We start from the raw sequence: 24,203 nt of genomic DNA on the forward strand, positions 1-24,203 counted from the left end.
ACGGATCGACCAAAACATTGGAGGAGGCCTATGTGGAGCATGCTCCTGCCCCCAAGCAAGTTTTGAGGATCTGCGGCTAGGGCAGGACCTCTTTTGGAGGGAAGTGCATAGCCGGACGGTGGACTGCCTGCTGATGATGACCCGTAAGCGGATGGACAGACTGCTGTTGAGTTTTGTAGCAGATTGTTCAATGAGCTCCCGGAACCCTTGCTGCCGACACTAGAGTCTCCACCTCGAGCGACCCTCCCCCGCACACGCAAGCCGAGGAAGAGGAAGACATTGCAAGCGATGCGCTCGAGCTTGCTCCTGGCTGCCAAACCATCCGCGGCGCCGGTGGCTGAGTGCGTGTAGCGCAAACTAGAGTTCGTCAATCCACAGCAACCGGCGCCCGATGCAGCAGTGACTAAATACATTGACTTGTATGGTGCTGATCTCCCAGAATAGGCCATCAAGGCAATCAGGGCAGCAACACGCCTGGACAACAAGGAGCTGGCAAAGGCCTTAGCGGCGATGGTTGACGAATCTAATGCAGCGGAGATGGAGGCCCAATGAGCTTTTTCAGCTAGAAAGCTGTAGCGTCAGTTTGATAAATGTTGCCTAGCTCGGTGCCAGCGCCAACTTGTATAACTCCTCCAGGTTAAAGGAATACAAGTTGGGCATGTTTGGTTGGCTGCATATAGCCTTATGCGGGCTAGCACTATCCTCAAAGCAGGTTGGGCCTGCATCCCACTCTCCCACCGAAATCGGCCATATCCACCTATGCAGTGTTGTATTGCATCCCGCTCTGCCCCGAGCGCCGCACCTGCTCTGCCCGAGCGCCGCGCGCGCTATGCACTGCGGCTTCACACCGCACACCGTCCGCGATTTCTACTCTCCCCCGCGTCCTCTTCTCCCCCACTCCGCCCTCCTCTCCCTGGCGGCTAGGGTTTGGCGAGCCGGTCGTGGCAGCTAGGGTTCGCCATCCTCGGTGACCTCGACTCCCTTAGTGCCTTAATTTTGTAGCTGGTTGTACATTTGGCGCACTCTGCCATTTCAAGTTTGCATTAATTAAGGACATAGTATATATATACACCATGTTCTTAATATAAGTAGTTCATTCCCCGGTGTAGAGGCTGTAATATAAGTTGGGCACACTTTATAAGCATCGTCTTCATGCAACAATGTGAAGCAATATAATCTTTATTTATCAAATAATATAATATTCTAACTTTTGTGTAGATTTATCTGAGCCTTTGCACAGAACTTCCTGAAATATTTAGGATTTGAGTTTATTCTAAGTTAAGCCACCAAATTTGACCAAGTCTATAGAGAAAACTAATAACATTTAGGGAATTATGTATCTTACCATGCTCAATTGATACGTAAATATTATATTTTCTCTAAAAACAGGAGCAAAAATAGGCTGGTTTGACTTAGAACAAGTGAAAATCCACTATGTTTCAGGATGGAGGGAGTAGGTAATTGTTTTAGTATCGTTGTCGCTAGCAAAACCCATTGGTAAAACTTTCTATATGTGGAAAATTTGATGAGCTTTATTATACCTAATAATATCTAGTACAGTTTAGTTGTCGATAGGTGCAAGAAGTAATACAATGGCCAGATTGTCTCTTCCTAAACTGAATATATTCACTATGTTAAAACAAATAAACATTAGAGATTGTACATGTCTAAGCTAATAGAGCATTTGAGGTCATCCATGGGAACAGACGATCTTACTTGGCCAATGAAATTTCCAATGTCATTGAGATCGCGTATCACCTGTCGTATAGAAGGTCTGTTTTTTGGTTCTTTCTTCATGCATCTTTCTGCTATTTCGATGCATTTAAATACTTGTTCGGCTTGTAATGGTGTATGCCTTTCTGATTTATTCCACCTATATCCCCATCTCCATCGTCGAAGCACCTACATTTTCATAAATATTACTGAGAGTAAATCCAGAATGCGTAAACTTCTGAAAACTACAATTTTGGTAATTCAAGAATGCAAGAGCTACAGTTTAAAGAACTGGTTTGATAGGACATCACACCACTATACACCTATTGTTACCAATTTAGTTTCCACAAAACTGCATTTCTAACCTCGGTTGTAGGCGTGGTTCGTCATTTCAGACCATGTTTATGTGGGCCATGATACCTTGTATACCCATGTTACGGTTGACCCAACTTTTATATTTTTCTAATCAATATTATACCTGTTGAGAAAGGAATGGTGGTACCTTGTTATATGATTTAATTAGATGTACCATTGAATTTCACAGTAGACAGATAAAGTACCATCCGAATAGAGAAAAGATGCAATGCAAAACTTTAGCGTAATTATATGAAAATGGACCATATCTATGCAGTAAGACAAATTATTCTTACATTATTTTTATCAGGGATGGCTTTACATCCTGTTACCAGTTCTATGATTATTACACCCAAACTATAAATGTCTGTCTCAACTGACATCTTGCCATCATTTTTATATTCTGGAGCACAATATCCTCTGCATGAAAACATACGAAACTTGTGTATTACTTATAAAGAATGTAAGACTGCAAGTTTCAAGAGTTTGAAATGGCTTTTTGATGCAATGTTACCTTGATACAAAACGGACACCAGTAGTGCGAGATTTTTCATCTGTCCTTGATAGACCAAAATCCGTAATTTTTGGCACCATATGATTATCTACCATTATATTTGCTGGTTTGAGATCCATATGAATAATATGCTTTTCGTCATGAAGATATTGCAATCCATCACAAAGTCCCTTGATTATTTGGTAACGTGTGCTCCATTCAAGTCCCCTAAGTTCATCTGTAGAAGAAAAAAGACAAGCAAAATGAGAATAATCCAATATCCAAACACTAAACTTGTTACAAGTGGTTGGAAAGGACAGATCGTCCATCGGGAGGGGTAGGCACAAAAATGTGTGGGTTAAAGTACCTATACTTTTCAGGTTTCTACATGAAAAGAAAGGGTAAACTGGTAATTTCATGCTGTGAGTTCGTTACTCGTTGCCCGCCCTCCCCTACAACATCTTGCCCCTGACACTGAGCTAGGCTGATTCGCCACCATCCTTCTGTGCCGTCCCATGGCAGCATCTTGTTGCCCTCCCTCTACTACGTAGAGGTGGAGGGAAGCAGGGCAAGGGGGAAGGGCAAACACCCCCTACAATTAAAGTTTTATCTTAATACCCTCTCTAATTATTACACTCATCAAGGGAATTAAGTGAGTAGGTCTTTTTTTAGCAAACCATATATACATATTATTAATTGAATGCTATGAGTACTGTAATCTTCGCTGAATCACATCTTGTGCGCATATAATTCTCTATTTGTTGTTGTTGAGAATGTGGACCTTCTATGTGAAATTCCTGGCTTCGCCCCTGCTCCTACGACAACCCTCTGCCACCACCCCTGTGACACCATTTGTGCTACATGAGTCAGCTCAATGTCCTAATCTACACCGTACCTACCATCAGAGGCACCTCCATGACCTTAGCCTCATGCAAGCAGGGGCGGATCCAACGGGGGGGGGGGAGGGGCGGGCTCAAGCCCCCCCTACCCATACCGAAACAGTGGAACCTCCTGTGAAGCCCCCGTGAATTTTTAGGTTCTATAGTGTAGGGGGGCTGAGACTTAAGAGCGAGCAGCAGTGTTGTTCAAACCCCCTCAAATATTTCCTGGATCCGCCGCTGCATGCAAGTGTGAGCAGCTGGACACCATGCTCTGAGGAGTTCCAGGCTCAGCTTCCCTACTGATGGCCATAGCCTTGGCGGGGTGACATTCTCGATGTGCTGGTCGGTGAAGTATACTAGCATAGGAAGAGGATGCATGGCTGAATCACGGGCGGGAATGCGCCCAGCGCGCAAATGACGCCCAGCTCGTGGTCACCACTAGGTGCACAGATATAGGCTCAACACCATCACCTCACTTGAAACTGAAGATGGCAGATCAGTCTATGAACACAGTGAAAAGGCATCTTTGCTTCTTGAAGAATACAACCACGGGATGGGATGCACCACCAAGCCTACCATGCTCTTTGACCTAACCCAGCTTGTTCAGACTAGTGATAGCCTTGATGAAATGTCTAGGCCTTTCATCATCGAGGATATTGATTCTGTCACCAAGCAAATGCCTACAGATAAAGCTCCAGGACCTGATGGCATTAATGGGTTTTTCCTTAAAAGTTGTTGGGAGATAGTCAAAGAGGACTTCTATAACGTGTGCTTTGATTTCTTTAATGGTTCCTTGGATCTACAGTCCATAAATAATTCCCACATTACCCTGATCCTCAAGACAAACAACCCTGCTACTGTCAATGATTTCAGGCCTATCTCCCTTCTCAACTGTGCTCTCAAAGTCATCACAAAGTTATTAGCTAATAGGCTGCAAAGCAAAATTATACCCCTCATTCATGCCAACCGGTATGGTTTCATCAAAAGCAGAACCATACAAGACTGTCTGGCCTAGGCCTATGAGTACATTCACCAATGCCAACAATCCAAGAAGGAAATAGTCATTGTTAAATTGGACTTCACAAAGGCTTTTGACACCATTGAGCATAATGTAATCATTCATATGATGAGGCAGCTAGGTTTTGATGAAACTTGGTGTGACTGGTTCAGAGAACTCTTATCTCAGGAACCTCTTCTATTCTGCTCAATGGAGTTCCTGGCAAGCACTTTCACTGCAAGCGGGGGGTTAGGCAATGCAAGGTAAGCCACTTTGCCCCTCCTCTTCATGTTGGCTGCTGATCTTCTTCAATGTATCATCAACAAAGGTCACAGAGGTCTCTTTGAACTCCCAATTCGATCGTATGAAAATGATCAATATCCCATTATCCAATACGCCAACGACACCATCCTCATCATGAAAGCCTCCCAGAGAGAACTCTTCACTCTAAAGAGTCTGTTGGAATCTTTTGCTCAATCCACTGGTCTTAGAGTTAACTGTAGGAAGTCCTGTATGGTCCCTCTAAACCTCTCATCTAAAAAAGCCCATCAGCTGGCTGGAGTCTTTGATTGCAAGTTGGAAACTCTTCCTTTTAGCTATCTTGGGCTGCCATTGGGCTCCACTAAGCCAAGAGTGGAGCATTTTGGATTCATCATGAACAAGGTGGAGAGAAGACTTACTGCCACTTCAAATTTCCTATCTCACGCTGGAAGATTGGAAATGGTTAATTATGTCATTTCTTCTCTACCCACATATGCTATGTGTACTCTGCAGCTACCTATCTCAGTCATCAATTACATTGAAAGAGCCAGAAGGCACTGCCTTTGGAGACGGTATGACAGTAATGCTAAAATGAAGCCATTGTTGGCTTGGCCGAAGTGCTGTAAACCAAAAAAGAAAGGTGGCCTAGGTATTATCAACCTCAGAAGTCAAAATTCTACCCTTCTACTTAAACATCTAGACAAGTTCTATAGTAAGAAGGAAACTCTATGGGTGAAACTTATTTGGCATGCTCGCTACTCTAATGGAGACATCCCACATGCCTTTACTGATAGAGGTTCCTTTTGGTGGAGGGACACTTCGAAGCTTTGTGACCTTTTTAGAGGGATTACTGTCGACTAAATATGCTCGGCAGTCCACCAAGGGGTATACCCACGATGGTAGATTTGTCATAGAGGTGAGCGAGATCAGGAGTGAGATGGTGACAAGACACAAGATTTAGACAAGTTCAGGCCATCACCTTGACGTAATACCCTAATCCTGTGTCTCGTCGGTTTGTATTGGCTATCGTATATGATTGCGTGTGTTTTGAGGGGGTCCCCTACCGCCTTATGTAGCTTGGGGGTAGGGTTATATGCCGATCAGGTCTACAACTAATCGGGTAACAAATAAGATTTACATGGAATATTACATTCAGCATATCCTAACAGATTCTATGCTATCTTCAAGATGTTGTCGGGGTGTCTTGCGGCGTGCGCCGAGCTATGCCCTAAGCTGCAAGTCATCATCTTCTGGGCTGGACCATCCCTTGCGGTGCGACCCATGTAGTTCGTCGTGGGTACCTAGGGTTAGACCCCCCATAGCTAGTCCCTGAGCGCCATGTATCCGCCTGGTGATGCCGTCTCGATCAAGTCTGAGCAGCTTGCCGTGATGCCGATCAGCTCCACTGATGATCCGAGCGGTGAAAAAGGAAGCCGACCAATTTAACTGGTGACTTGGGCGGTGAAAAAGCACGCCGACCAGTTTAACTAGTCTGCCGACCTGCAAAGGTGTTCGCCGACCAGTGTAACCAGCCAACGGATCTCGAACTTAGCCAAGTGAGGCTCACCAATAGGATGTAAGGAGCTCAACAGAAAAATTTGAGAATTCTTGGTCGGTGATGTGTACACACTTAAGTGCCAATTGCGATGGCTCTGACGACGTGGTCATCAGAGCAAAGCAGAGGCATTAAGCGACAGACTTGAAGAAATCGAAACACCGTGAAGAAGAAACAGTACGTGCACTGTGTAACACCTCGGGTGTTAGCCTTGCATAACTTGACTTGCATAACATGAGCATGAGCATCAAGCATTCATGAATCATCATTTACAATTAAAACATCTGATCGAAACATATGAAACATTACTTGTTATCTCATGTTTCTTAGAACATGCATATGATCATGTGCAAATAAATGCAAGTGGTTAGTGCTAGTCACCAAAACACCTTAGCTATACTTAGGTTAACAAAAGGAACCTTGTTCATGAAGGCCACATTTCATGACCAAGCACTTAAGTGATATTTCATGTAATTCCTTTCAATAGCTATATGAGTGACTACTACATGAAATGCTTTAATGACCTTGCAAATTGTTTAAACATGCTTAGGATATCATTAGGAACCACTTTGGTATTTAGTGCTAGGGCTAGTTTGGTCATTTAGCCATGGTTTGAATGTGTATCATGATTTCAAAGTGACATGTTTGACTAAAGTTGAACTAGGTGTTAGGGACCTTGCATGGAGGAGTTCACTAAAGCAAAGTTGTAGTGTTTGACATAAGGAACAACTTTTATTTTTATGTCATGAACTGATTTAGCTTCTAACATGTTTGAATTGGACTCACAAAAATCAGCTTTTCACTGTTTTCAACACTTCAAAATTTTTTCTAAGTGTTGGCTCACTAACAGCCTGACAGCCGATCTTTGGGATGGCATTGCTCCTTAACCGTTGCGAATTAGGTCTTGATCGTTTAAGACGAATTACAGATGGTACTTAGGGCTACAACTTTTGTGTAGATTGTGAGCACTAATACTTCACGGATTAGAAGATCTAGCTCCATGAAAAACCGTCGTCAGGCACTGCATCGGGTCACTGAACGAACTGAATCGCGGCGTCATGGCCGACCGGCTTCACACACTGCGCGCCGCGTGGAGGTCTCCATGGCCGCGCGTCGCCTCTGCTCTGCCCAGGCAGGCCACGACGCGCCCGAATGCAGCCTTAACTCGCCCACGCTCGCCCGCAACGCCCAGCGCCTGCATTTTCGTTTTCCCGGCTCCTCCTTCGCCGTTCGCAGCGCCCGCAAGCACAGCAGCAGCGCCGCCGTCGCCGTTGACGGCACCAACCCACGCCTAGCCACTCAATCGCCACCGCAACCTCTTCACCATCATCTCAGCGACTCACTGCGCCCGCCCGTGCCCGCTAACCACGCTAGGTGAGCTCCAGCCGCGCGCACATGCTCGCCGGAGCTCCGCCACCACCCTCCGTCGCCGTGGCCAGGCCTAACCAGACCACCCCAGGCCACGAGAGCGCGCGCACTAGCTTCCTTGTAGTCTGTAGATGCTCGGCGTAGCGTTTGTTTGAGCCGCTGTAGCCTTCACCGGCGTCCCGCCGACGTCCCGCCTCGCCGAGCCGCCATGGCTGCCGCCGTCGTCCTTACCATCGACGTTAGGGTCGGCCAAGGGGTTCAATAGAAGCGCTAGGTTGAGTAGGTCACGCCGTGAAGACGTTACCGCCGGCGGACTCGCCGTCGACGAGCCGTGGCCGCGCGAGCTTGCTCAGCGCCGCCGGCTCTGTTTCGGTTTCACTGACAGGCGGGCCCTGCTGACCAGCGGGTCCCACCGGTCAGCGACAGCAGTGTTGTAGGCTAGTTCAAATATTCCAGTTTTTGATTTGTTTGGTTATTTTTGTATCTTTAGTTTGGTAGCTCCTAAAATTGTGAAATAAATATGATTGTGTTGCTTAGGAAGTGTAGTATTTAAGAAAAATATGTTCTTGGGTTCAACAGTAGAAATTTTTGGAGATTTAAATAGGGATTTCAAATGTGCTTTTGAATGCATTCAAATTTGTTTATTTTATATCTAGAGTTCCTGTGCTCCAAAAATTATGAAATTTTTGTGGTAGACTGTTCTTGTCATACCTGAGCTTGGATAAAAATTTGAGGACCAGTGCATGTGTAGATGTATAGTTATAGATTTTTCTTTTATAAATAGTTAATCCTTGCATGAATTTTTATAAATTAATTAGGAGTCCAAAATTTATGAAATTTGTTGGAGGTGATACTAGTACCATATGGATGTTAGAAAAATAAGAAATCTGTTGCTTGACACTTTTCAATAGGATTTTCCATTTATGCTATTTCAAGCCTTGCTTCCTTATCATTTTTGCATAGGATGTTCTACTTAGTAAAATGACATGAAATTTTTATAGTAGTCCTTTGATAGCATTATTAAGGCTCTGTAAAATTTTGAGAATTTATTAAGCACATCTGATATATATTTATTATTTAACCTAGATATCTAAATAAAATAATAAAGGCAATTTAATAAATAGTTTGGGCTTCACCATTATATCTTAACTATATTTGATATGCTTAAACTGTTGGTAGGTTCTAGGTTGTCAAATTGTGAATGATTACATAAAGTAGAAGTATTCTTACTTTATATTGCATGGTAAATCATTTCCGGACTGATTCTAGAGTGTGAGAAGTTACATGTTAAAACTGATGTAGACTGTAAAAATGGTTAATAACAAAGTTGTAGAGAATTTGATAGGCTTTCCAGAAAGTCCAGGATCACTGGATTTGGATTTGTAGAACTCCCGTTATGAGTGAAACAAGTAGCCGCTATTTTATGGTATAGTCGATACATTGTAGAAGTAGTTAAGTAGTAATCAAGAAGAGATATGCACCTACTCAAACAACATGATGCACTTGTTAACACATATGCATTCGTAATACTTATACCATACTCATGCATCTAGGATCGGAGGAAGAGATCACGTTGCTGGAATTCGAAGAAGCAGAGGAAGGGAACCCGCAGGAGGATCCGCAAGCCGCCGCTCCCGAAGGCGTGGAGCAGAACCCTGAAGAGCTTCCGGAGTGCCCTGATCATCGCCCTACTTCCTTTCTGCGAGGCAAGCCCCGGAGCATTATAAGTCTCCCAATAATTTACAAATATTTACTTACGTATTTATGATTGATGCATTAGGTTATAAGAGTTGAATGAAACCACTTGATGCATGTACATTCCTTGTCCAGATATTATCCCGTTAACCGGTATAGGTCCAGGATCGAATATTATGCTTAGCCATGCTTAGACCGGTAGAAGTCGGGTGATTCCTGTCACCTGCGAGATATAGGTGGATACCGAAGCACGGTTGGCTATATCTGCTATCGTGGAACAGAACCATGGTTAATGTAAATGGAGACCGGGCGGGATATCGATAGAAAAGCAACAAGGCATGGAGGTCTTAGGTGTGGATCTATCCCCGTCTGTGTCGATCAAGGACCGTACCGTTGTTGGAACTTCTGACAAGATTGAATGCATGCCTCTCACTTAGCTGGCCGAATAATTCGTTCCGACCGCGAAGCCGAGTAATTCAACTCAGGCCGGGAATCGTTCTGTTGTGCGCTCCTTCCGGGGAACGATCAGACTGAGCCCAAGGGCAGGCTTGGCCTGAGCATCCTGGCATCTGGTGTTCCAGATTGTGCGGCGTAGTACGAACCCGCGAAATGTGTATCGGAGTTGTACCAAAGGTGACCTAAGACTATCGTGGCTGGTAGATCTGGGTTTGTGTTAGGAATAAATTCCCAGCTGGTAGAAATCGATTCGAATCGCCGTCTCTCCCGGATAGTGAGAAACTTGGCTAGCTCCAACATCGTAGTAATTGTGTTATGAAACATGATGGTTTGGATGAATATGGAATTACAATACCTGCTATGGTTACTATTGCATGTTTCTAAAGATATACCACAGGTTTGGCACAGGATAGTTGCTAATCTAGAAATGGTTAGTTATAATTAACTTGATAAAGGAATCATAATTGTACAATGGGTAATTGCCTTTTTACGCAAAATGTTGTCAAGTTACGTCCACTTATACAGCCTTGCATGATCCTTGAAGTCATTTTATTTCTGGTTCATGACGGGTAAGTCTAGCTGAGTACCTTCTCGTACTCAGGGTTTATTTTCCCATTGTTGCAGATGGCACTGTGTATCATGGTTATTGCATGAGTTGCTTCTATCCCGCTGTGGATGAGGAGTAAGCCTTGGGCAGGCTTCCTTAAGTAATTCCTATCTTTGCTTTTGTGGATCGTGATCTGGCATTGGCACTGTATCAAACTACGTTGGAAACTTATCTTCGAACTTATTTGCTTCCGCTTTAATTATCAAACTTGGTTTGTAATAACTTTCTATTCGTACTCTGATGATGAAAAGTATCTGTGAACTTTATGTAATATGTGGCATGTATGTTGAATCCTGTACGATCTTGGTTGTTGTAAATCGTTTATCGAGACCCGTCGCGGTACTCGACGGACTACCGGGTTTATATGGGTTCAAGTATGACAGTGCGACCGCTTGCGGATTGCCATTGTACTTGTATTCTTATAAATTGGTCGGTTCTGCGACAGCTGGCATCAGAACAAGATTCAACGTTAATTGTCACAAGTATATTTAAAACAAAAGTTTTTGTTTTCCAAAAACCCTTCTCTATCAACTATTAGTTATATAATAGGTAATTGAAATCTAAAGTGTACCATTGATCACTTTCCTTATGCCCAAATTAAGGACTATTAGGTGGCTATGTAAGTACTAACATGGGGGTTTTTACTTCGTCGTCCATACGGCGTGCTATAGTATGGATGCCATTCACTTGAGTGGTAATGTATGGATCAATGCCTCTACGTCAAGGTAAGATGAGTGTATGACCGCAAGATGTGAGCGTGCGGTCGGGAAGAGTTAGCTTTGGTACGGCTATGTATACATGCTTGCATGTGTATATGGTACGTATTTAATTGTGGGTTTAAATTCTTGTCGGGTAGATTGATATGGAAGTATATGTATGGGTATACATATATGGAAGTATTTACAATTACATTCTGCATATTCATTATGGGTTTAGGGCTGAAACGAAATTTTATGCAGGTACACTAACAACGAAACGTGTAGCTCGACTAGTTACGATATATATTAGAGAACGTATGTATGCCACCGTGTCTACCGTTAGAAACAAATTTTTCCTAAGTTTGTAAGGACGTACGGCACGAGCATGCATCATGTTAAAATAACATTCATATAATTACATTTGTTCCTCCCCTTATAAAGAATCTTACTCGGTTATGTAACTCTTATCCATTATGGCATTGTCTCACCAAGGGTACATGTTAATGGTACAGATGGCACGCACTAAGCAGACTGCTCGCAAGTCCACCGGAGGCAGAGCTCCTAGCCGTCAGCTTGCTCCACGTACCCGTCAACGTCACACGTTCCTTGGAGAGTTTGGGATGCCTACACTCTTATGGAGAGTGCTCAGCTATGTAGGTTATCCTGATGGAATGGAACCCCGCTACTTCTGGGCGAATGAGCGGTTGGGAGAAGGTCTCTTAGTTACTGTGGAGGCCGTTATTCATCCCCGAGGTGACGATTCAGAGTGGACAGGCTGGTGTTATGAGTCAACTGGCAGGACTGCTGAAGAAGCAGCTGGTAGGGCAGCTTTTGGGATCTTGAGGAATATCATGGATCGTTTTCCTCAGGAGCTGGCAGCCGCTTTGGTCGGAGTCTTTCCAAGAGGTAACCCATCCACTGACTCATGGCAGCAGGCAAGAGGAAGACCCTTGGAAATTGGTGCAGCAGAAGGGCAGAACAGTGATAACCCTTCCATGAGCGCCATGTTCGCAGTGATGAGAGTGTTGGATGGAGTTGAAGGTAGCCTCAGACGTGTGTCTGGTGCTCTTGGTCATGCTCGCGAAGGACCGACGTCAGCTTCAGAGGGAGCACGACATCGAGATTGAGAGGCTCACCGAAGAGATGACTCGGTTAACTCACCAACGGAATGCAGCCTGGTCCAGGGAAGATGTTCTGAGAGCTCGACAGTTTGAGCTAGAACAGCAGCTGGCAAATGCGGAAGAATACAACGATAATCTGCATGAAGAGGTTTATCTACTGCACAATCAGCTCCACCCTTATGTACCACCTAGAGCCGCAGAAATGGATCTAGAGGGGTACGAGGAAGAAGAAGAAGTGGCACCTGAAGAAGAAGTAGAACCTGGGGAAGGAGATGATTCTGCGTCTGACCTCGATAGTGATCATGATGAGGATTAGATCGCTTCGCATTTAGTGGAAAGACTAATGTATCACCTTTATTTATGTAATGGACCTGTAGTTCCAAGTTGGCATTAGTAATCAGACTATCATGTAATGTTAATCGCACGTTTGGGTAAACGTTAATGCAATTTCGGTTCCTTGTCGGTAATTACGCTTTAAATTGCATGCGTTATGAGCACGATAAGTGGTCAAATTGGCGATGTCATGTTGCGAGAATGAATTATTATGCCTCTGTTTTTATTGTGCTTTAGAGAAATTTCTCCAGTAATTTCAGTTTGGCATGAGTACCTAATTCATCTGCAATCTCTTGGCATCGACCAATAATCGCTTATTGTTGCAACTTCGCAGATGACGCGCACCCGTGCTAGAGCTGGTGGTAGCCAGGATGGCAACCAGGATGACTTGCCACCCCCACCCCCACCGTCTGCTCAGGAATTCTTTGCCCAGTTCCTAGGTAGCCAGAGGACAATGGAAGAAGCTTTGCGCCTCATCGCGCAAAACACTGCTCGTGGCCACCCACAGCAACCAGGGGCCGAGCCAAATCAGCACAGTTCATTCAAGGAGTTTCTGGACACAAAGCCTCCGATTTTCAAGGTGGCTGAGGAACCACTGCAGGCCGATGAGTGGCTAAATATAATCGAGCAAAAATTCCGTCTGCTAAGAGTCACAGAGCACCTGAAAGCAGAATATGCTTCTCATCAATTGCAAGGACCAGCAGGAATCTGGTGGACGCACTTTCTGTCGTCTCTACCTGCTAATGCGAGAGTGACCTGGGATCAATTCAAGCTGGCTTTCAGGGGACACCATATTCCCCCGGGCCTGATGCGCATGAAAGCAGCAGAATTTATGAGGCTCACTCAGGGAACCAAGTCACTCACAGAATATATGCACGCATTCAACAACTTGTCAAGATATGCTCCAAGTTTCGTGGATACTGAAGAGAAAAAGATTGAGAGTTTCAAGCGAGGTCTGGGTACCAAATTAATGAAGACTATGGCAAACTTCCGATGTGCCACGTACAATGAATTCATTAGTGATGCCTTGACCCAAGAAAATCACAACAACATGCATGCAGTTGCTAAAGGTCGCAAGAGGGCCTATGAGGCCGGTGCATCAGGATCTTTCCAGTCGAAAGCGCCTATCATAGCTAGGCCACAATTCCGTCCACCTGCACCCAAGTTCAGGCCTCCACCACCGAAAGCTCAGAATAACAGGCCACAGAAACCATTTCATAGGGCGTTCACTATTGCCTTACCAAAAGGGAATGGTAATCAGGACAGCTCCACCGGATTTAGAAGTAATCAACCTTGTTTCAACTGCAACCAACTGGGTCATTGGTCCAAGGAGTGCCCCCATCCCAAGAGGAATGGCAACCCAAATCAGAACAATCAGAGGCAGGTGAATGCTAGGGCACGTCAGGGACAAGTGCACTATACCGCTGTGGAGGAAGTGCCCGCCGGAGAAGTTGTCACGGCTGGTATGTTTCTTGTCAACAAGCACCCCGCTGTTGTTTTATTTGATTCAGGAGCTTCTCATTCATTTATGAGTCAAGCATTTGCATCTAGACATGATCAAGAAATAATTGAAGTAAGCAAAGGGGGTTTTAACATAAGCTCAGCAGGGGGAACTGTTACTACCAAAAAGATAGTAAAAAATGTACTCATTTTGATCCAAGGGAGGGAGTACACCACAGATTTGATAATATTGCCGGGTTTGTCGATAGGTGTAATCTTAGGCATGAATTGGATGAAGTATCATGGTGCTCTTATTGACACTAGCACCCGTACCATTATGTTGCGAGAACCCACGGGAGGGAATGCTTTTCTAGTTCCACTCTCCCGCGATTTCGAACCCCAACATTTAGCCTGTGCTATCCAAGCCACCACGACATGTGATATTCCAGTGGTTTGTGAATTTCCGGATGTATTTCCAGACGAATTACCAGGTCTACCACCGGATAGGGACGTGGAATTTAAGATCGAATTAGTGCCAGGTACCGCACCCATATCCAGAAGGCCCTATAGGATGCCACCCAATGAGTTAGCAGAACTCAAGGTTCAATTGCAAGATCTATTGGACAAGGTCTTATCCAACCTAGCTCATCTCCATGGGGATGTCCAGCATTGTTTGTGAAAAAGAAGGATAAGTCACTGAGGATGTGTGTAGATTACAGACCACTCAATGCTGTGACCATCAAGAACAAATATCCGTTACCCCGCATCGACATCTTGTTCGATCAGCTAGCAAAGGCAAAGGTATTCTCCAAAATTGACTTAAGATCAGGTTACCATCAGATAAAGATCAGACCGGAGGATATACCTAAAACGGCTTTCTCTACTAGGTACGGCTTATATGAGTACTTGGTTATGTCTTTCGGACTAACAAATGCTCCAGCCTACTTTATGTACCTAATGAATTCGGTATTCATGCCCGAACTTGATAAGTTCATGGTTGTGTTTATCGATGACATATTGATTTATTCAGAAAATGAGTCAGATCATGAAGAGCATTTGAGGATTGTCCTATCCAGACTGAGGGAGCATAAGCTATATGCCAAGTTTAGCAAATGTGAATTTTGGATGAGCAAAGTACCTTTCTTAGGTCACATATTATCAAGAGATGGAATCTCAGTAGACCCATCAAAAGTACAAGAGGTCATGGATTGGAAAGCCCCAACTTCGGTGCATGAAGTTCGGAGTTTCCTAGGGTTAGCAGGATACTATCGTCGATTTATTCCAGACTTCTCAAAGATAGCCAAGCCTATGACCAGACTACTTCAGAAAGATGAGAAATACAAGTGGACACCAGAATGTGAAACAGCTTTTCACACTCTCAGAACTTTGTTGACTACAGCGCCAGTGCTAGCACAACCAGACATTGAAAAGCCTTTTGATGTATTTTGTGATGCATCAGGAATAGGTTTGGGATGTGTACTTATGCAAGAAGGGAGAGTAATTGCATATGCCTCTCGGCAACTGAGAAAACATGAAGTCAACTACCCTACACATGATTTGGAACTTGCAGCTGTTGTCCATGCATTAAAGATATGGAGACATTACTTGTTGGGCAATATATGTCATATCTATACTGACCACAAAAGCCTCAAGTATATCTTTACCCAGCCAGAACTGAACATGAGACAACGTAGATGGTTGGAATTGATTAAGGACTATAATTTAGAAGTGCATTACCATCCGGGCAAAGCTAATGTAGTAGCCGATGCACTTAGTCGGAAGTCCCATTGCAACACTATGGGAGCGCTATTGGAAGATGGATTCAACTTACTACATCCTGCTGTAATACACAATATCACAATCAGTTGTTTGCTTGAAGGCAAAATCATAGAGCTACAACAGACTGATGTAGGAATAAGTCACATCAAGAGAAAAATGCAAGAGCAAGAAACCAAACATTTTAGATTGGACGAAAGAGGTGTATTATGGTTTGAGGACCGACTAGTGGTGCCAAAAGACCGTGAGCTAAGGAATCAGATTTTAGAAGAAGCTCACTCGTCCAAATTGTCTATCCACCCGGGTAGTAGTAAAATGTATCAAGATTTGAAAACCCGTTTTTGGTGGACTAAGATGAAGAAAGAGATCGCAGCCTATGTTGCTAGGTGTGATAACTGCAGCAAAGTAAAAGCCGTCCATATGAAAACCGCTGGATTACTTCAGCCATTGCCTATTCCAGGATGGAAATGGGAGGAAATCAGCATGGACTTTATCACAGGCCTTCCAACAACGCCCCAAGGTCACGATTCAATCTGGGTCATTGTTGATCGTCTCACCAAGTCAGCACATTTTGTACCAGTTCACACAACATATCACGCGGGTAAATACTCTTAGTTATATGTTTCCCAGATCGTGAAATTGCATGGAGTACCCAGGACTATAATATCAGATAGAGGACCACAGTTCATAGCTCGTTTCTGGGAGCACTTACACCAAGCTTTGGGAACCAAGCTAATCAGAAGTTCAGCTTATCATCCGCAAACTTCAGGACAGACAGAGCGAGTGAACCAAATCCTAGAAGATTTACTTAGGGCTTGTGTTATATCTTCAAAAGGTTCGTGGGAGAAATGGTTACCTTTAGCTGAATTCTCCTATAACAACAGTTATCAAGCGAGTATCAAAATGGCTCCATTTGAAGCCTTGTATGGCAGAAAGTGCAGAACTCCATTGAATTGGATCGAGCCCGGTGAAAGGAGATATTTTGGTATTGATTTTGTCAATGAAGCCGAAGAACAAGTACGTATCATCCAACAACACATGAAGGCAGCTCAATCGAGACAGAAGAGTTATGCCGACAGAAGAAGAAGACCACTAACTTTTGAAGTAGGTGACTATGTGTACTTGAGAGTATCGCCCATGAAAGGTGTGAAGAGATTTGGGATGAAAAAGAAGCTTTCACCAAGATATATAGGGCCATACAAAATTTTGGAACGAAAAGGAAATGTTGCGTACAAGCTACAACTACCACCAGAGATGAGTGCAATCTTTGATGTGTTCCATGTTTCTCAGCTAAAGAAATATCTTCGAGTACCGGAAGAAGCTATTGCACCCACCAACGTGCAGCTTCAATCGGATCTGACCTATGAAGAAAAGCCAATTCGAGTATTAGAAGTGATGGAGAGAGTAACAAGAAGTAAGATCATTAAGTTTTATAAGGTGGTGTGGAACAATCATAGTGAACAAGATGCTACGTGGGAAAGAGAAGATTATCTGCAAAAAGTTTATCCCGCCTTTTTCCAAGAATGGTAGGTCTTGCAAATCTCGGGACGAGATTTTTATAAGGGGGAGGGGCTGTAACACCTCGGGTGTTAGCCTTGCATAACTTGACTTGCATAACATGAGCATGAGCATCAAGCATTCATGAATCATCATTTACAATTGAAACATCTGATCGAAACATATGAAACATTACTTGTTATCTCATGTTTCTTAGAACATGCATATGATCATGTGCAAATAAATGCAAGTGGTTAGTGCTAGTCACCAAAACACCTTAGCTATACTTAGGTTAACAAAAGGAACCTTGTTCATGAAGGCCACATTTCATGACCAAGCACTTAAGTGATATTTCATGTAATTCCTTTCAATAGCTATATGAGTGACTACTACATGAAATGCTTTAATGACCTTGCAAATTGTTTAAACATGCTTAGGATATCATTAGGAACCACTTTGGTATTTAGTGCTAGGGCTAGTTTGGTCATTTAGCCATGGTTTGAATGTGTATCATGATTTCAAAGTGACATGTTTGACTAAAGTTGAACTAGGTGTTAGGGACCTTGCATGGAGGAGTTCACTAAAGCAAAGTTGTAGTGTTTGACATAAGGAACAACTTTATTTTTATGTCATGAACTGATTTAGCTTCTAACATGTTTGAATTGGACTCACAAAAATCAGCTTTTCACTGTTTTCAACACTTCAAAAATTTTTCTAAGTGTTGGCTCACTAACAGCCTGACAGCCGATCTTTGGGATGGCATTGCTCCTTAACCGTTGCGAATTAGGTCTTGATCGTTTAAGACGAATTACAGATGGTACTTAGGGCTACAACTTTTGTGTAGATTGTGAGCACTAATACTTCACGGATTAGAAGATCTAGCTCCATGAAAAACCGTCGTCAGGCACTGCATCGGGTCACTGAACGAACTGAATCGCGGCGTCATGGCCGACCGGCTTCAGACACCGCGCGCCGCGTGGAGGTCTCCATGGCCGCGCATCGCCTCTGCTCTGCCCAGGCAGGCCACGACGCGCCCAAATGCAGCCTTAACTCGCCCACGCTCGCCCGCAACGCCCAGCGCCTGCATTTTCGTTTTCCCGGCTCCTCCTTCGCCGTTCGCAGCGCCCGCAAGCACAGCAGCAGCGCCGCCGTCGCCGTTGACGGCACCAACCCACGCCTAGCCACTCAATCGCCACCGCAACCTCTTCACCATCATCTCAGCGACTCACTGCGCCCGCCCGTGCCCGCTGACCACGCTAGGTGAGCTCCAGCCGCGCGCACATGCTCGCCGGAGCTCCGCCACCACCCTCCGTCGTCGTGGCCAGGCCTAACCAGACCACCCCAGGCCACGAGAGCGCGCGCACTAGCTTCCTTGTAGTCTGTAGATGCTCGGTGTAGCGTTTGTTTGAGCCGCCGTAGCCTTCACCGGCGTCCCGCCGACGTCCCGCCTCGCCGAGCCGCCATGGCCGCCGCCGTCGTCCTTACCATCGACGTTAGGGTCGGCCAAGGGGTTCAATAGAAGCGCTAGGTTGAGTAGGTCACGCCGTGAAGACGTTACCGCCGGCGGACTCGCCGTCGACGAGCCGTGGCCGCGCGAGCTTGCTCAGCGCCGCCGGCTCTGTTTCGGTTTCACTGACAGGCGGGCCCTGCTGACCAGCGGGTCCCACCGGTCAGCGACAGCAGTGTTGTAGGCTAGTTCAAATATTCCAGTTTTTGATTTGTTTGGTTATTTTTGTATCTTTAGTTTGGTAGCTCCTAAAATTGTGAAATAAATATGATTGTGTTGCTTAGGAAGTGTAGTATTTAAGAAAAATATGTTCTTGGGTTCAACAGTAGAAATTTTTGGAGATTTAAATAGGGATTTCAAATGTGCTTTTGAATGCATTCAAATTTGTTTATTTTATATCTAGAGTTCCTGTGCTCCAAAAATTATGAAATTTTTGTGGTAGACTGTTCTTGTCATACCTGAGCTTGGATAAAAATTTGAGGACCAGTGCATGTGTAGATCTATAGTTATAGATTTTTCTTTTATAAATAGTTAATCCTTGCATGAATTTTTATAAATTAATTAGGAGTCCAAAATTTATGAAATTTGTTGGAGGTGATACTAGTACCATATGGATGTTAGGAAAAATAAGAAATCTGTTGCTTGACACTTTTCAATAGGATTTTCCATTTATGCTATTTCAAGCCTTGCTTCCTTATCATTTTTGCATAGGATGTTCTACTTAGTAAAATGACATGAAATTTTTATAGTAGTCCTTTGATAGCATTATTAAGGCTCTGTAAAATTTTGAGAATTTATTAAGCACATCTGATATATATTTATTATTTAACCTAGATATCTAAATAAAATAATAAAGGCAATTTAATAAATAGTTTGGGCTTCACCATTATATCATATTAACTGTATTTGGTATGCTTAAACTGTTGGTAGGTTCTAGGTTGTCAAATTTTGAATGATTACATAAAGTAGAGGTGCTATTACTTTATATTGCATGATAAATCATTTCCGGACTGATTCTAGAGTATGAGGAGTTACATGTTGAAACTGATGTGGACTGTAAAAATGGTTAATAACAAAGTTGTAGAAAATTTGATAAGCTTTCCAGAAAGTCCAGGATCACTAGATTTGGAATTGTAGAACTCCAGTTATGAGTGAAACAAGTAGATACTGTTTATGGCATAGTCGATGCGTTGTAGAAGTAGTTAAGTAGTAAGCGAGAAGAGATATGCACCTACTCAAACAACGTGATGCACTTGTTAACATATATGCATTCGTAATACTTATACCATACTCATGCATCTAGGATCGGAGGAAGAGATCACGTTGCTGGAATTCGAAGAAGCAGAGGAAGGGAACCCGCAGGAGGATCCGCAAGCCGCAGCTCCCGAAGGCGTGGAGCAGAACCCTGAAGAGCTTCCGGAGTGCCCTGATCATCGCCCTACTTCCTTTCTGCGAGGCAAGCCCCGGAGCATTATAAGTCTCCCAATAATTTACAAATGTTTACTTACGTATTTATGATTGATGCATTAGGTTATAAGAGTTGAATGAAACCACTTGATGCATGTACATTCCTTGTCCAGATATTATCCCGTTAACCGGTATAGGTCCAGGATCGAATATATGCTTAGCCATGCTTAGACCGGTAGAAGTCGGGTGATTTCCTGTCACCTGCGAGATATAGGTGGATACCGAAGCACGGTTGGCTATATCTGCTATCGTGGAACAGAACCATGGTTAATGTAAATGGAGACCGGGCGGGATATCGATAGAAAAGCAACAAGGCATGGAGGTCTTGGGTGTGGATCTATCCCCATCTGTGTCGATCAAGGACCGTACCGTTGTTGGAACTTCTGACAAGATTGAACGCATGCCTCTCACTTAGCTGGCCGGATAATTCGTTCCGACCGCGAAGCCGAGTAATTCAACTCAGGTCGGGAATCGTTCTGTTGTGCGCTCCTTCCGGGGAACGATCAGACTGAGCCCAAGGGCAGGCTTGGCCTAAGCATCCTGACATCTGGTGTTCCAGATTGTGCGGCGTAGTACGAACCCGCGAAATGTGTACCGAAGTTGTACCAAAGGTGACCTAAGACTATCATGGCTGGTAGATCTGGGTTTGTGTTAGGAATAAATTCCCTGCTGGTAGAAATCGATTCGAATCGCCGTCTCTCCCGGATAGTGAGAAACTTGGCTAGCTCCAACATCGTAGTAATTGCGTTATGAAACATGATGGTTCGGATGAATATGGAATTACAATACCTGCTATGGTTACTATTGCATGCTTCTAAAAGATATACCACAGGTTTGGCACAGGATAGTTGCTAATCTAGAAATGGTTAGTTATAATTAACTTGATAAAGGAATCATAATTGTACAATGGGTAATTGCCTTTTTCGCAAAATGTTGTCAAGTTACGTCCACTTATACAGCCTTGCATGATCCTTGGAGTCATTTTATTTCTGGTTCATGACGGGTAAGTCTAGCTGAGTACCTTCTCGTACTCAGGGTTTATTTTCCCATTTGTTGCAGATGGCACTGTGTATCATGGTTATTGCATGAGTTGCTTCTATCCCGCTGTGGATGAGGAGTAAGCCTTGGGCAGGCTTCCTTAGTAATTCCTATCTTTGCTTTTGTGGATCGTGATCTGGCATGGCACTGTATCAAACTACGTTGGAAACTTATCTTCGAACTTATTTGCTTCCGCTTTAATTATCAAACTTGGTTTGTAATAACTTTCTATTCGTACTCTGATGATGAAAAGTATCTGTGAACTTTATGTAATATGTGGCATGTATGTTGAATCCTGTACGATCTTGGTTGTTGTAAATCGTTTATCGAGACCCGTCGCGGTACTCGACGGACTACCGGGTTTATATGGGTTCAAGTATGACAGTGCGACCGCTTGCGGATTGCCATTGTACTTGTATTCTTATAAATTGGTCGGTTCTGCGACACACTGCAAGGTGCATTGTACACAATGTAGTCCCCGAGCCTACTGGAAGATGAGGAATGAATCTTGTAGCAGGGTCAAAGAAAAACATGCAATCTCCAGCGTGGCTGAGAAAGCAACCAGTCCCCAGCGTTGCCAAAGGATCGAGTAATCAGGAAATCAGTACATTCACCGCAAGGTGATGTGTACACACTTAGCCCCCGAGCGTGCTGGAAGATGAGGAGTGAATCTTGTAGTAGGGTCAAAGAAAAAGCCTTGAAAATATGCCACCAAATCAAAGAAAAATCTTCCACGTAGTAACAGTCAACAAATCACCAAAGCGCAATTAACGCATCAATGATCGGAGCAACATGTGAAACCGAGCCACCCGCTATATCTTCCAATCGAAGGAAAACGCGACGGCCCATAAGACGGCCCATTAAAGGTGTTCACGGAGAATTCGGAGCGACGCGCATTAACTGCGCGTGGCACAGCGGTTGCGGGAGCAAGCATGTGCGGTGTAGCACGGTTTCCCAAAAACCCTAAAAATGAAAGGGCGGAGGTGAACCGATATAAAGCTCACTCTACCCACGGCGCATTCCATTTCGCTCGAGCGGATGCACATTCCTCCCGTCTTCTTCCTCGAGCGACAAAGAATCACTCCACCGCCGCCACTGCTTCATCCGCCGCCATCGCCCACGCCTAAACTTGAGTGCCCTAGCTCACTACAAAGGCAGAGCGAGTGCAGCGAGTCCCCAGATCTAGATCTATAGCGATGGCGTCGTCCAAGAAGTCGCGCCAGATCAACGCCCGCGGCAAGGAGTGGGTGGCTTCAAGCAATACCCGGGAGGACTTGGAGGAGATGGTGATGGATGGGATCCTGCTGGACGAGGTGACTACTGGGTGGCGCCCTGCGGTAGGTGAGCGCTTCCCGAATCCTCGCGCTGGCGAATTAGTCGTTTTTGAGAATTTTTATCGGCGGTGATTTGGGCTTCTCGCGCATCCATTCCTACACAAGTTGCTCCCATACTACGGGATTTCCCTTGTTCATGTCAACCCAAACTCCATTCTGCATCTTGCCATCGTCATCAATTTATGTGAGGCCTATCTTGGCATAGAGCCGCACTTCAACCTTTTTCGCTACTTCTTCCACCTCAAATCGTTTGCTGACGCTAAAGTCGTCGGCGCAACCTATCTTGTGCTGCAGGATGGGTAGGCGGCAGAGTATAAGTCAGTCCCGCTTAGTACCTCCAACAAGGGGTGGAAGTCAAAGTGGTTCTATACCGAGAATATAGAACATGGGTTGTCTGAGGATATTGATACCGAGGCGAAAACAACTCCAAACTGGTCGGCAAAGCCGAACAGTGATGAAATGGTGCAAGTAGAGGAGCTTCTAGATCTTCTCGCTCGTGTTAACGTTGACGGGGTTAAGTGTACCCAAAACTTCATTGGCCGCCAGATCCAGCCGTGCAAAGAGAGGTCGCATCCCGCATACGAGTATCGACAAGAGGACTTCATACGGGAAGCGCCCGAGACTCTTAGTAATGAAGAAATCGACCGACGAGTGTCGAAATTTTTCACCATTACGAAGACTCAAGAGAAGAGACACCCCCAAAGGGCCTTCGGTGTGATGAACCCGCCTCCAGAGGTGATTATAGTTGAATAGACTTGTTCAATTCATCAGCGACTGCCATACGCATAAAACCTGTTTGTTGATTTGCTTGACAGGACCGAAAGGTGTATATTTTCAAGGTTCCGGACGGAACGTGGCTGGGCGGTGAAGAGCAATACAAGCGTCGGAGAACGGAGGCAGAGATCTCGGTGGCGATGAGCAGGAGACGCTAAGCAGCTCATCGGATGGGCAGGAGGCTACCCCGAGTCCTGACTGGCGCGTCCTGCGCAGCGGCAAAGAACCAATGCGCGAGGCGCCGACTGCCAAGAAGAAGAAGAGGATGGCGACACCACCCTGCCGTGATGGCGGGATCAGTATAAGGGACTCTCCGCCCCGGAAGCGCAGAGCATATGTTGGCGGGGCGGAGAGCGACGACGATAGCAACAAAGGCGGCGATTCGGAGGATAGGGAAACGCCGTCATCACGGATCGCTCATCTCGGGGCTGCTGCCCCCCTCCTCCGCCGGAAGAAGGCACCAGCTCGGCGATGATCATTGGGTGAACAAAAAGCCCTGGTCGGCAGGCAGGGAGTCCTGCCGGCCAGATTGGAGTCGAAGTCCCCGAGCCTAAGCTAGAGGCTTGGGACAAAGGTGGCGCATCCATCGGTGCGGCAACCCCGGAGGCAAGCCCGGTGCCACCGGGTTTCCAAAGAGCGAGCGGGGCGATGGCTGGGACGAGCGTCCCCAGCGAATTGCTCAGGATTAAGCGCACCATTCGGCGATCCAGTGAGCAAGTTGTTCATTGTTGTACCCATTGAAATGTTTTGATAGATGCCTGAAAATATTTTAACAAACATTGGTTATGAAGCAGCAAACCATCGACCAACCCCTTACGGCCGGTCAAGGCTGGAGAAG

General features: G+C 44.9%; 1 pseudogene; it reads right to left on the bottom strand.

Annotated features, from left to right (window-relative positions):
- LOC136505008 (disease resistance protein RGA5-like) overlaps positions 1-24,203 on the bottom strand; it is a 60,393-nt pseudogene that overhangs the window by 22,713 nt on the left and 13,477 nt on the right.

Source organism: Miscanthus floridulus, chromosome 14 (genome assembly GCF_019320115.1).
Source record: "Miscanthus floridulus cultivar M001 chromosome 14, ASM1932011v1, whole genome shotgun sequence".
NCBI lineage: Eukaryota > Viridiplantae > Streptophyta > Magnoliopsida > Poales > Poaceae > Miscanthus > Miscanthus floridulus.